Below are 15008 nucleotides of genomic sequence, written 5' to 3'. Positions count from 1 at the left end.
GCCCAGGCTGCTTTCTGGCCATGTCACACCGGCAGAGCTGTGGTGGGGTGTGCCCATGGCCTGGCTGACCAGCCCTCCCACTCAGCTTACAGGAGTTTGTTTGGCCTCTGCCAACTCTCCTTGGGTCACTCTCCTTGTGCATTGGGGCCACAGCCTGCTCTGCCCATGGGGATGCTTGACAGATTTCAGAGAACCATGGAATAGTTTGGGTTGGAAAGCACATTCAAAAGTCATCTAGTTCAACCCTCTGCAGTAAGCAGGGGTATCTTCAATTAGATCAGGTTGTCCAGAGTCCTGTCCAACCTGACCTTGTATGTCTCCAGGGATGGGGCATCCACAACTTTTCTGGGCAACACATTGCACTGTTTCATCACCCTCATTGTAAAAAAAATAATGCTGGCACTAACTCCTCCATGGACTCCAGCAGCCTGGAGGTTCACTACCTCTGCACTCAAGCCCTGTGGCCCCACTTTCCTCTGGGGAAGATTGCTGGAGGCATTGGCTGGAAGGGCAACTTCTCAATTTAATTTGAAGTTTCAGTTGTTATCCCTGCAGGAGCAGGGAGTTGTGGTGGAGAGAGCTGCTGCCATTTCGTGCTGCTAATACCAGTGACATTGTAATTTTCATGGCTGCAAAGATGCCTGGAGAAGAGGGTGGGCCCACTTGAAGTTAGCAGCAATAGGGTTTTTTTTCATACTCAAGAGAATAAATGATCTTTCAAGCAAGCAACCTTCACTTCTGTTGCCGTGATCTGCCCTCCTCCCAAGAAAGTATTCACTTCAGAAAGTGTGAAGGGCTACCCATAAAATAGACACACATACACACACATGCAAACAAAAAAAACCCAACAAAGCAAAACACCAGAAACAACCAACAATAACAAAAAACCACCCACACCCCCCTCTCTGAAATAAAAAGCAACTGCTGGAAGTGAGAGCTAGACTAATGTGGGGATGAAAGCATTTATGCAGAGCAGAGGTGGGGAATATTGGCTCAGTGGAGTGGGTGGAAGTGTCCTCATGAATGAGGAGCACGAAGCAGGGCTGCCTCAAATAACAAAGAGGAAAGGAGGGCGTTAGGATTTGATAGTACAGACTTCGGAAAAAATGAGAAGTTGAGGAGAGAAGGAAATCATGGCTAATTTAAAACTGCCTTGGAGAAGCAGGTGGGAGGAAGACCTTGAACATTTATTACACTGGGACTTGAAAGTAAGGAAATGGTAAAACAAGGGTTGGAAGGCAGAGCAAGGGAGGGCTCGTCTCCTGATTGCTCTTTAAAATTAACAATGCTGACTCTCAAAGAGAACATTGGGGAGTTTCTGAGAAAATGCAGAAGTCCTGGAGTAAACTGTCCTAAGGGAAGGGCTGGGGAAAGAGAATGAAGCCAGTGGCTTCCATAAAAATGATGATGATATGATGAGTCAGACACACTTTCTGTTGCACTGAAATATTTACTCTTTGTCTGCCTGTATCCACATCAAGAAATGAGGGCAACCCTTCTTTGACAGGTTAGAGTTATGCTATCAGGAGGTGTGCTAAGGGGATAAATAACAGCACCCAGAGGAGCTTTATCAGCTCTTCCTGTTGTTACTTGCTTTGGACCAAATTCCTGTTGACTCAGTTGGGTGCGTACTGGGGTGACCAGGAGCACAGACTGGCCACCTCTTCCCAGCGTGCCTGCGTTTCCCTTTTTTGCATGCTTATCTTGACAGAGGTGACAACTCCTTTAAACAAGGCACACATGACAGTGGCAGTGTGCCTTCTTGAAAAGTTGCCTGGATCTGCATCTCACATTTTATACAAAGAGAGTGAGGACCATCCAGAAAAAATAGGCTCAAGCAGCCAATACAATCAGTTTCAATGTATTCTCCTTTTTTTCAAAAAAAGAGGCTGAACAACTCTCCAAAATAATCAGACCTGTTAAATAACACTTATTCTGTGTGGAGGAAGTACAGTGCTATGGGACTACTGGCCCATGCCAAGGAAAACACTTGGACTTGCTGTAACAATGGCCCAAACTGAAGGAAATGGGAGGCTGGGGTGCGTGTGGGCTGTTCTGGAGGGAGCTGGGGGCAGTGGGACCTGGTGGCAGAGCTGGGGCAGGAGAGGCACGTGGTGGTCGTGCTGAGCCATGGAGCTGTAGCACTCGTTGGCTCACTCTCCCCCAGACAGCATCTCCCAGCAGCCAAGCCCAAATCAGGTCATGAAAACAGAGCACTGCAACCATGCAGCAGTTTTGTGGTGATCAATCAAATCACAGTGATTTCACTGAGGGAAAAACTTAGGCTTTATTTGAGAGAGTAAATATGTATATATATTTTTTCCTTTCCCCTCTGCTGTACTAAATATTACATGCTCATATGCAACAAATAGTGAATATCTCTGAAACACTGTTCAGGATCCCAGCACCAGCATTGGATAAGGATGTAGCAATATGTATGCAAAAGTTTTAAAGCTTAGAGTTCAAGGATAAACTGAAGAAATCCTTTAAGAACTGTATCTGATCAATCTGATATTCTGCCTCCACCTTCCCCATGCAATATTAATAACCTTGTTTCAAGCCAGACTGTCTCTGTCCCACTCAGCCACATGCCATTCTCACAGGCATGTAGATTTTCAGCGCTCTGTGCTCAGGTGTCTGCTCCATAGCAGCGGTATTGAGCTGCTGACGTGGCCCAGGGTGGGGAGGCAGGGAGACAAGCTCACCACAGGCTGCTGGATGGAGAGTGCTGTTTGTGTACAGCCAGGTTCTATTTGCTGCTGCAGCAGCCCAGCACTGTGGCACTGATGCAGAGACCCATCACGGGCACGTCACGCTTCATGCAGAGAGCTATCACATGACAAACGCGCCCCTTGCGTGCATGGGCGTCAGATTAAAAAGTGTTTGGCCTGAGCAATTACATCCTAGCTGTTCTTGCCTGGTGATGGGAGGGAAGGGCTTCATCTGTGTCAGAGATTTTGTATGTGAAAAGAGACTTAATGAAGCTCTCTAAGCTCACAGTCATTTTCTTGTGCTTTTCATGGAGCAGGAGGTGAAAATGCAGATTTGATTAGTATTGCTGGATCTGTTCTAATAAAAGACATCCTTACTTTGTCTTCCCATCTTCACACAAGGAGACATATTAGCTCCTCTGTTTCTTTTTTCTGCCTCTGCACACAAACCATGTCTCTCCCTCCTATAGATCTCCCTGTAAAGGTATTTATTCTTGATCTGCAGTTGCCCTTAGTCATCCCCAGACTCCAGCACTGTTAGACAGCTGTTCCTCTCCATGGCTGTGCATGGAGAAGCCCTTTTCCCCCACAGCCCCATGTGCAGCTGCAGCAGGGCTCCCTTCTGGCCTCCAGCATCCCAGCAGCTGCTCTCCTGAGCTGCATGAGATCCCCACATGATGGGCTTCATGCAAGCAGGACGTGTCATGGTGCACAGCTGGAAAGGGGAATGCTCACAGAAACTGATCTAGGGATGAGGTGGTGCCCCCCTGCCTGCAGGGAGCAATGGGGGGATGTGGTACTGGGAGGATCAGCATCATGCCAGGGCAGGGCTTCTCCTGACCCAGACCTGCTGCACAGGGCAAATCCCTCATGCCCTGGAGGCAGGAACAGGAAGGGAGGAATGGTTGAAACAGGAATTGCTGACAGCCTTATTTTGGTCAATATCCCACTGAAGTCAATGGGATGTTGCTCCAGGAAAAACTGGATAAGGATCTGGGGTTTGGCAGTGACAGAGGTTCTGTCTTCTCACTGTTTATTCTCTGAGTGGAGCCCTAACCCTCTGTTTGTGACTTCATGATCATTTCCAGAGCTGTGCTAATGATGTCATACCCGGGGGATTCTGGCTTCAGGTGGAAAATTAACAGCAGGAGCAGATGAACTCTTTAATAAACAAAGTTCCTGTTTTCATGCAAATGTCTTCAGAAATAAGGAATGAGGGGAGTGAGAAATATAGAAATTTATGGTATAGAAGCGACACTGTTTGGAAACAGACTTTTTATGAGTTTTCCAAGAGGCGCCAGCTGCTCTTTAATGTTTTCATTTAAGAGTTTTATGTATGAAAGCTCTCGCTTGTGTAAACAGCAAGGCTGAGAAAGTTGCAGGGATTATTGTTAATGGTGAACCTAACAGGCTGGGGATTTGCCTTGGAAAAGACTGTCAGTGTTGACTTTTTTTGGAGTGGAGGTTTTTAACGCGGCTGGATGATGCCTCTGATGTCGCTGTTGTTCCCTGGGCTCTCCTGCCCATGCCACTCTCTCTTGTGGCCACCCCCAATGTCCCTCCTTTCCTCCAAGACCTGAGAGAAGGTGGCACCAGTGCATGGGAAGCCCTTCAGGCAGGGCAGCGCCTTCTCTGTTGTGCCACAGCCTGTCATCCTCCAGGAGCAAGCCCCGGCTCAGGAGGTGGCCAGGTTTCTGCGCTGCCCCTTGCCGAGCTCTCGAGGCAGGGCTGGCCAGGGTGCTGCTGTGCCAGCGTGGCAGAAACACAGCCAGCCACCCATGTCCTCCCTGTCCTGTGCCCTGCCCTCACCAACAGCCACTGCTGATCTGCACCAATTCATCTGCTGTTTTGGTGAGTGCCTGCTGTGCACTCCAGTTAATAGAATCGCTTTATGTTGCTGGAGAGAGCGCTGGAGCCCATGCCACAAACAGCTCTCCACAAACAGCTCTGTGAGTGTCCTTCTGGTGAGTTCCCTTTGTTTGGCATTTAACCCTCCATGTGTGGCACCAGACTGAAAAAAAAATAAATGAAGTCCCTTCTTCAAGGGCAGTGGACACCCAGCACTTCCCAAGGAGGCCCTGGGAGAGGATCCGTGGTGCTTGCTGCTCTCCATCTTGCTCTCAGTGTTTTTCTGCAGCAGTTCTCTGTTTGCTCATCTACAGGAATACTCTGCATCTCGCCTGCCTGTTTTTGAAAAGGTGACTGCTGATGACAGCTAAGATAACAAGAGAGTGGGTTTGGGGTTTTTTTTTGCCTTCATGAGAACACCTCCAGTTCTATTAATAAAATCCTGAATCTGACTTGTCCTTCTGAGAACTCCCAGCCTCTCTTCACCCATTCAAATCTGTATTTTTAAGCTGCTGTAGGTGGATTGTCGACAATGGTTGTTATGCAAACTCCAAGTGCTGGCTTCAGGAGCTTCTTAGAAATATGCAATGAGTAATCTTTATGTTTCTGACAGGTCTACGAGGAGGGAGGGTGTGCAGTTTTGCTGAAGATAGGTTGACAAAATAAGTGTCAATTCATGACAAACTGACTGCCAAAAATACTCACATCAAACACTGAAAACAATTAGTGAACAGTATGACAGAACATCTCTGAGGCTTGGGAGTGCACTGAGGACAGAACCCCTCACTAGTAAATGGATATTTTAATGTTTTTTTTTTTTAAATTTGGGTCAGGAGAAATTATCAGGTCCTTTGTTCTCCAGCATTACTTGTAGGTTTGTGCCAGTTTTCAGTTATGGAGTGTTTTTGGGAACTCATAGGCAGTGGCTATATTTGAAAGATAAGATAGGTATATTTATTTTTTGAGCTTGTTTTGTGAAGTGAATGCTGATCACATGAGACCTGGCTAATACAGTGGGATCACAGAGGTGTGAGATGGACATGAAAATCTGAGGAACTCTGTCAGTAGCAACCTGGACTGCCTGGACTGTAGAGGTTCTGAACTTGAAGCTGAAGCAGCATCCTGTGCTCCAGCAGGCTGATTAATTTCATACTTCGGAAAAAATTTATCTGGAGATTTCCCTGAATAGAGAACGGGCTGTTGATAGCTCCTTTTGTACTTGGTCTGCATCAGCAGTATAATATGCAAGCCTTCAGATGGCAAACTGAGCAAAACAGGGTCAGAAAGACTTCTCAGGGCAGGGGACTGGCAGTAAGATGAGGTCCCTCCCAGATAGCTGTGCACTTGGGAGAGCTGCCACGTGGTGCAGTTTGCCATTTGACCCTAAGCCATCACATCCTGCTCTGGCTGGAGTTAGGAAGTTTGGCTTTGCAGTAGCTGTTCCCTGCCTGCAGTGAGTGTCTCTGCGACCTGCAGAGCGTGCCAGCAGCACATGGGGAAGAGGAGCCAGCAGAGCCCCGTGATGGCCCTTGGCCTTGGGGCTGCTACTGCCTCTGACACACAGGGTAAGCCCCCTAGGAGTCAGTAACAGCATCAACCAGTGATCCTGGCTCATCTCAGTTGGTTTTCCAAGGTTCTAAGCTTCTCTCTGTGATAGCTCACGACGCTATCACCCTCCCAGCCCTCCCCAAAAAGGACTTGCCTTTGGCAGAGGCTTTGAAGTGTCTGTCTGCAGCATAGCTGCACAGAGGTGACCCTGGGGTCAGGAGATTCTGAAGGGCACAGTGCCAGGTGCCCTGGATGACCTCATATTACTGTTCATGCAAAGCATCCTGTGCTGCTCTCTGTGGGCACCCAAGAACCCATGGACACCCACATCTTTGCATCATGCTGGTAGGTACAAGGAGGCAAAACCCAGGACTCCACCAGCTGGAAAGCCCCTTCTCTAGGATTGCCTTTTACTACACCATAGCTCACAGATCTTCAGAAGTCAACCAGCTCTGTGAATCCATATTTTCTAATGCTGCGAGGCCCAGTGCTTCTGCCAGACTGTTAGTTCCATCACTCCTCTCACAAGTGAGTCAACAGCCATCTGTGCATGCTAGAAATCAAATAACTTTTGCTTTAAGAGCCTTTTTTGTCATTTATAATGAATCCCTCTGCATCGCCCTGTGTGGGACCTAGTGATGTCCAAGATGCAATCAGGAGGAAAGAGTATGATCTGAAGCCACCCACACCAGCCTGGTATCACCTTTCCATCTCAGCTGCACTTCAGCAAGCCAGCTGAAACGAGGCGGTTTTCTCTGTGCTTAGTGCCAAACACTATTCTCGCTGAACCAGAGGGAAGTTTTGTTTTTCCCTAAATAGGAATGATTTGGCCTTTGGTGGTGCTCAACTGGAAAGAATCCAGCAGTTTTCTGATCTTGTCAGAGTGGCTGAGATGGTCATAAATCAGAAGGGCTGCTCCAGAAATATTTTTCCTGGGTTTGATTCTCAATCCCACCATGCTGGTATAATAAAAAGAAAAATTGGGCCCACCACTGGTTTAATTTTACAGATAACCGCTCTCTTTCCAGGCAATCTTTGTGATTAATTTTTCTCACAGTCTGTCTGGAGTTTTTTTGGGTTTGTTTCATAGGGCTGTTGAGTTTTTTTTACCCTCCTCTCCCCTTCCATATGGGGAAGAATAAAGTGAAGAAAAAACATTTTCAGAGAAGAAAGACTTGGAAAGAGTTGCTGTTTTCTGGGAGTCTGCTACAGCTGTTAATTTGTGGAAAACCTCAGTGGAAAGTAAGCAATATGGCAGCATCGCTTTACACGAGAATTCAGCAATGGCCTCGTTCCAAACCATGGCTGATTTAGGTTCTTGGCTTGCACAGCCAAAGCTTCATGTAGTGTCATGCTTTTTTTAATAGATAATGTTGATGCAGCTGTGGAAAGCTCTGATGTTCTTTTTTATTTTAACGTGGAATTGTCGTCATTCAATCAAGCTTAAGCATTGTGAAGCTGTGATGTTGTTTGTCTTTGCTTGTTAGATGTTGGTGTGTGAGCCTGAGACAGGCTGAGATGTTGTTTGGGAACAAAGAAAAGGCTCCCTCCCTTCCTCCTTGTCTCCTTCACAGAAATGCACACAGACACAAACTCCCATCCAAAAAGGCAGAAACGCTGAGAAAATTTGGAACTGGGCTTAAATACTGTGGGCTGGGACCCTTCTGCCTCTCCAGAGCATGCACACTCTTTTCCTCCTGTAGGCTTTGCTCCTCTCCAGCATTTGTCATGCATAGTTGGTGGCATATCAAGATTCTGAGTGCTGTACTGAGTGCAGTAACCTCTTTTTCTTGGATGGACATTTTGTTTGTGGAGAATACAGCATGGTGCTCAGTTGTCTGGGCAGAAATGAACACTGAGGAAAATCTCAGCTATGTGCTGTCTATTAGATCAGAGATTAATTTTCCAGTAGAAATGTCCAATTATTCAAACCTCTCCAGCAGACGAAAGAGCTTTTGACAATCTGTTTTTCTGAAAAACCCTGCAATTCAGTTGGCATGGATTAGATGACCTATTAGAGATTAGAAAAGGGGAAAAATGTTTCTAATTAATGTCAGCCCAGCTGTTAACTTGCAGAATACCAGTGAGTGGTAGCACAAGACGGCTCCTACAGATATTTCTGTGGTCACAGTTCATGTGTATATTGCTACCTGGACCTTCTTCACTCAGCATTGCCTGAGCTCCCCCTTTCCCAGTAAGGTGATAGTGTGCACTGGACCAGTTGCTGCTCCTTGGCTCTGCCTCCTTTCCAAGGCAGGCTTTTATGAATGGGTAAGTCCCATTTTTTCCCCCCAGTGCTACCATGTCACACAGTGACTGATTGACTCACCTCCTTATCTCTGGGCCATACCACTTGCTTTGATTGCATCTTCCTCACCAGCTTGGCTATGTATCTTGTTTCTTTCCCCCAGGGGGAATTAGGGCAGAATCCTGCAATCCTTAGAGTTTCCCCACAGCATCTGGAAAGAAGAGGAAAACCAGAGATGAGCCAGAAAGAGTCATGCAGACAAAGATGTAGGAATTTGGAGGCGGGAACTATACACTCTTGGAATGAAGCTTCCTCCTGGCTGGCCTAAGGCAGAGCAATTTACACTTTTCTGCAAAATACACAATGGCGTAGGCTGTGCTCTTAGAAGTAAACATTTCAAGGGTGCCTGAGGGGGCCCCTATTTGTATTTTTATAAAGTATTTGGTCTTCTTTGAGTTTCAGACTAGATGCCCATTGTCAATATTGGAGCTAACTTGAAGTGGGGTAGTGCCTTGTGGAGATAGTTGGGCTAGGTTGAAGAAGTTTAGCTGTTGGAAGTAGTTTACCCACAGCAGTGTATTTGTCAGACCCTTTTACCTGCCCGCTGTGATCCCTTATCCTGTGCCAAGCCCTGTTTTAAGCTGTCTCTAGCCCAGGCTCGGGACTGTCGGTGCAGCAAAGCTGCAATCCTGATTTCTCTGCAGCCACCCGCTGATGCTCCAGGACCTAAATGCCACAGGCACGGCAAAGTGTGGGGTTTGGGAGCTGGAGTCCTGCCAGTGCTTTTGTGAAGGTTTTGCAGGGCTGAACCCACATTCACTATGAGCACTGTGAAATGCTTTCTTGTTTTCCTCTGTCCACTTGAACTCTCGCTGCAGCCCTAACCGACGATCGCATTTTGTTTTTAATGATAGAGCAAAAGTGCCAAAATATTTCAGTAGCTCCCCTAGGAACATCTGCAACTTCTTTAGCTAGTATTTTTACAGCTGGCCATAACTTTATTTTATTTTTGAATGCTAATAGTTGTCAATCTGGGACCCTGAAGGAAAACAATTGCTGATTTCCCTTGCATCAGGATTTAAAACTTATAAAAAGCTACTCTTGCACCTTTGAAGAAATCACCAGGAATGGAGCTAAGGGGAACTTTGCCATTTGACAGACCAACTTTCTGAGCTCCAGACAAAGCTTAGACCAGCCTTCAGGGTTAGGATAAAGTCTGTGTTTGGAGCCACCAGGATCAAAACCTACAGACCTCTTAAGTGACAGAGCTGCTGCTGCTGCTTGAGGTTCATGCTGCCATGTGGCAGGAGAGCCATCTGATCACTGCCTCCAGTGCAGCTCCTGTCATCTGTGATGAAAAAGGGAAGAATAAAATGTCACACTGCTAAAATGATACCAAAGTCTAAAACAGGAATTAGGTTTGGGAATTTGAACTTCCATCTAGTAAAAATGCTGCAGAACTTTAATTGCAGCTCGGATTTATTATGTGCTAGCTATGCTTAGTTGGTCTAACAATGAAAATAAGCCAAAGATGTTTAGTCATTGTATCAACCTGTCACTCATAATCTTTGTGTGGCACCTCTCTCTCCCTCTACTGAGCTAGAAAAGCACGAAGGGGAAAAAAAAGCATGCTGCAGAGCTACCAATTTTGTTTAACTACCAACAAAGAAATTTTAGACTGAGTTTTAGACTGGCATCTTCTTTGACTCCTGCTGCGGTGGACACTGTACCTGACCTCACATTCAGATACACTTCTGAGTGTGGCCCTCACCCCCTGTGAGAGCTGCACCCTGCTTCTTGAGGGCAAAATGCTGGGGCAGGCAGGTCTGCAGCCACAATTTGAACAAATGTACCAGTGGCATTTGCAGGCTGGTGACACAGGCAGGCTGCAGATCAGCACTGGTTGTATCTGCTCTTGGAGAAGTCCTTGGTGGTCTGCCTTTCTGGGGGGAGCCAGAGCTGCCAGATGAAGGATGCCAGTAGTGGAAGATGGTGTGAAGTGTCACTTTCTGAAAGCAACATTTCTTCCCAATGTAGGTGGACCCATGCCAGCATGCTCAAGCACAGATTAGATCTGACTGTGAGATATCCCACAGCTCAGGGGCATTGCTGATGTGGAGTAGGATTTCGGGTTCCTGTTGGGGCTCATTCCCATCGTGGACAGGTAGCTCTGATGGGCTGTTATGGTGCTCCAGTGGGGACAGAAAAGACAATACCCCTCTCACTTGCACTGGGACCACAAGCTTGTAATTTCCTCAGATCCTGCAGCATTTCTTTTGATGTGCTTCTAAGTGGGAGGGAAGTAGGCTAGGAAATAAGACTTGATGCTTTTTTCACATTTCTGTGGACCTGCCCCAACAAACTCAGTGGCAGCTTTGCTGTTAATTGCAACTCAAGCAGACACAATGTTGAGTGTGATAAAATCCAACAGAAATCTTTAAAACCCCCCAGATTACCTCCAGTGCTGCAGTTAATTTTTTGTCCGTGACTTCTCTAGGAAACCAGATACATCTCATGCAATTCAAGAAGGCTTAGTGCCTTGACCTAAGTGCTAAGGTATTGCATGATCTGCCTGCCAGATACCACAGCCCCACTGCTACAGACAGGTAATTGTGTCACCACTTGTGAACTTTTGACACAGCAGACTTAGGGCCTGATAGCACGGATGCCCTCAAGCAAGTAAAGGCAATTCACCTATCACCATGAATCTAAGGAGCACTGAACTCCAGTCATTGAGAATAAGGTGGCTCCAATCCTCTCCATTTCAATCCCACCTGAAGGCACAGAACTTGTCTGTGTGGATGTGTTCCAGGAGATGCCCAAAGGAGCTGGAGGAAGTGCTGTGCTGGTGCAGGACCATGCGGGGACGCTCTCTGGGTGCTCTGCAGCCATGTGTGCAGTGCCCACCTTGGGATCCTCCACAGGGGCTAATGGTGTCCTTTAGTGCTTTAACACCTCGGCAGGAGGTGTATGTGTGTATGCCTGTGCCACAGCAAGGCCATGGGAACAATGCTGGACTCTAACAGAGGAGCATGGCTAAGAAGTGGGCCTGGCACTGCTGCTGTTTCAGGCGTGTGTGAGACAGGAGATGTCCTAAAAATGCCTCCGCTCATCTTTCATAAATGGAAAATGCAGGGTTTGGTCAGCTCGCCTCCCTCTGTCCCTGCTGTATTTGTGTATTCTGCATATTTTTTCCTCATAATACATCTCAAGACACTTTCCCATCAGCTCATGCTGTTATGTCACTCTCCAGTGGGTGAGCTCAGTATGACTAGGAAACACTGAAGGAAAATGAGATGCAGATGTGGTAACTGCATTAATATTCCCCTTCAATGCCGTTGCTGTTGGGGAGCTCAGGCTGTTAATTTGACTTTGCTCCTGCACAGAGCATGCATACATCAAAGTGCCAATCTTATCTGCCTTTTGTTTCAGCCCACCTGCCCCCACAGAACAGCTTGTCCAATGTACTGGCATCGTCCCTGGTCACTCTCCATGGGTGCAGCACATCTGGCAGGGACCACGGGGGACACTGGAACCTGAGAGGGGCTTGGATCTGTGCTTCAGTTATGTCATGTCTGAGTGGTGCTTGTTTGTGTATTTTCAGAAAGCCCAGAGTAAAAAAGGTTTTCCCCCATAAATTAATAGTGACCTCAAAGCTCCCATGGTGGAAAAACTGCTATGTGATGCAATGCCAGTAAAATAAGAGCAACTGCAACTTCATAGAAAAAGCAGTGATATTCTGATTAATTGCTCTGTTTTCTGGGGTTTCAGTAAAAATGTCTGCTGATTATTTCTGAAACTTATGATGACTGTCTAAGTGCATAACCCCTTCTTAACATCAATTTGGCAAACAGAAAAGGAAATATATCATACAATATTCCGCTTGTAGGGCCAAGTTCTGTCATTTATCTGCTTGAAAAGCCTCTGTTGACTGCCTTGGGATTTCTCCCTGCAGAATGATGGCAGGACATGATCCAGACCCAATATAAATGTAACGTATGAACCAGTATATCTTCAGATGGAGAAAACGTGTGTGGAATTTCCCTGCGCTATCATGTGCATATTTTATAGGCAACTGCATGCAGTTATTGAAAAGAAGCACAGACGTCTGTGGTTAGACATCAATGACTATTGTGGGAGGGAAAAGAGGGAAACTGGAAGGCTTAGAATTTGTGCTTTATTGGTTTACTGAGAAATACAAGGTGAGATAAATGAAAGCAGTTTAGGATAGAACTGTAAGGAGGGAAATTGGCATTGCTGGCAACACTGATGAAATATAATGTCCTTGCCAGAAGAGTATAAATAATGAGTTTCCTGATAAAAAATGTTGATGAGGCCAGTAGGGGGGAGAGTATGAGGAAAATGTATGCATGTGGAAACTGAGTTTTATTTTGGCAGTGACTGAAAATAACCATGAAGCTTGGCGCTTGTAAACCCAGGATTCCTGAAATTAATAATTTTCAGAGTTAACTGTTGGAGAGTGACAGCCCCATGAGGACCGTTTTCTTTTCAGGTCTTGCATATTCTTGCCTGTTTTAAGTCCCCAGACTCACTACTGGCCACATGACAGCTTGTGAACCAGTAGTTAGCTGTGATAGCTGCCTTCATTTCAACAGCAGCCACGGAGGCTGCAGAAAGTGCTGAGGGCAGTGGGCTGTCTGGTAAGGGCTCTGCTTTGGGCAGGTTTCACATCGCACACATCTCTGCAGGAGCTGATTGATGCCTTCCTTAGGTGTGTTGTATACCACCAGTATCTGTCCTGTGCTGTTCCAGGCCTCTCTCCATGGGGAGGAGGCTGTACCATATGGTGCTCTGCTTCCTTAGAGCTTCTTGCTTAAGCCTGCACTGTGGAATACCTGGAAGCTCTGGAGGTCTCTTGTCCAAACTCCTGCTCAGAGCTTCTCAGGGAGATCAGGTTTTGCAGGGCCTTGCTCAGGCACATTCTGCATGTCTCCAAGGATGGAGATTTCACAATTTCCTTGGGCTGTAGGCCTGCTTCATCAAGTAGGATGATCCTTCTTTATGACTTTAAGTGATTGGTGCTGATCCAGGTTTTAGGCCTTACAACAGAGGATGCTGCTATTCACTGCCTTTGGGGCAGGCTTGGGCTGCTTGAGTAGAAGCAGATGAAGGAAGATTTTCTTGGCTTGACAGCAAACCTCAGTATCAGCCCCAAGAAACTGGATCTAAAGAGGTTTCCACAAAGGCAAGCCTCAGGCTACATGGCAGAGAGAAAGAGGATCCTTCAGGGAATAGTTCAGAGCACCTCTGTGAAGCTCCTTTTTTGAAATGCCCTCAAGAGTGCTGGCCTGTCTTCACTGATAAGGGCAGGCATGTAGGAAGATTAGTTTCCCCCTTGCTTCCCATGTGCATCCGCTGTGCACCAGCCTTTCTACCATCAAGCCTGGAATTTGCACCCTTCCTCCTTCATCTGGATGGAAAACTGAGGAGATCAGAAAAGGCTAAAGGGAGAGAGGTGCTGCTGAAGGGCACTGATTCAACAGATTGGTTAAAACTTGGTATACAAGTAATGATAATACTGATGATTCATCTGCCCTTCAGCTCCTTATCACTGTCCTTCAAACGACTTGGGAATTTGTTGAGATAGAGCAGCATTTGAGATCAGCCACTGTTTTTCATCACCTGGGAGCTGGAAAGTCCAGGTCTTATAAAGGATCTCATGGTCGAAATCCCAAACCAAATCTACTATTTTTAAACCTGGTGGCTTTCCTCTACAAATACAAATGTATTTATGGTTAGGATCTCAAAACAGCCCATCAAATACATCCACACATTTAGGGAAAAGCAGACTGGTGATCAGTTAAAAGACTGGCTCCTCTGTGCCCCCAGTCCCCATATAGTCAGACCCTGGCAGGTAGCAGAGGAAAAGCATTCTCAGTGGGTGGGCTCCCAAACTGTCTTCCTCAGTGCCAGGAGCTGTGGTCTGAACAGCCAAGCAACATTTACACTAGATAGGGAAAACCAAAAACATTACAATTGTGTAGAACAAGCACAACTCCATCAATTCTATATCATGGCTTGAAAAAAAAAAAAGCCAGAATCTTTCTCAGAATTTTGCTTCCATATGCAGGCATGATGCTCTGTTTGAGGATTGTCACTGACCGAGGAGCTGTGTGGTGCAGTGATCTGATGGTGTGCTGCCCAGCTGTGGTTCAGACCCCTCCATCCTGGGCAAGCTCCTGGCTGGGAGGATGTTGCAGAGGTGTTTGCTACATCCTCTTTAAACTTCATCTGTGCTTAGTTTTCCTGGCAGATAGGGCTGAACCTCCTAACTATTCATTTTGGAGGAAAAACATAAATAGTGTGCAGGATGTTTCATTTTGTGTGCAACTCTGTCCTTTGCTCTATGTTGGGATTTGAAATGAAAAATCAAAATGTGCTGCCACTTTGTTGGAAAACAATGCAGGTCACTCAAAGCTAATGGGGTACAGGTTACTCCTAAAATTCCATAAATGAATACAGGTTGCTGGGTGGCTGGTGAACCTCTCTCAGACTGCCAGTGTGATCATGTTCCCCTTGGAATAGTGCTTCCCTTCTGCTGCAGTTGCAGCCTGGCTTCTCAAAAGAGCAATGCTCACGGGGTCTTGCTTCACATATGTGTGAAAGAAAGTCCCTGACAACATCTTTCAACA

This window comes from Melospiza georgiana, chromosome 3 (assembly GCF_028018845.1).
Source record: "Melospiza georgiana isolate bMelGeo1 chromosome 3, bMelGeo1.pri, whole genome shotgun sequence".
Taxonomy (NCBI): domain Eukaryota; kingdom Metazoa; phylum Chordata; class Aves; order Passeriformes; family Passerellidae; genus Melospiza; species Melospiza georgiana.
The sequence above is the reverse complement of the archived record's forward strand: the minus strand, read 5'-3'. Positions refer to the sequence as shown.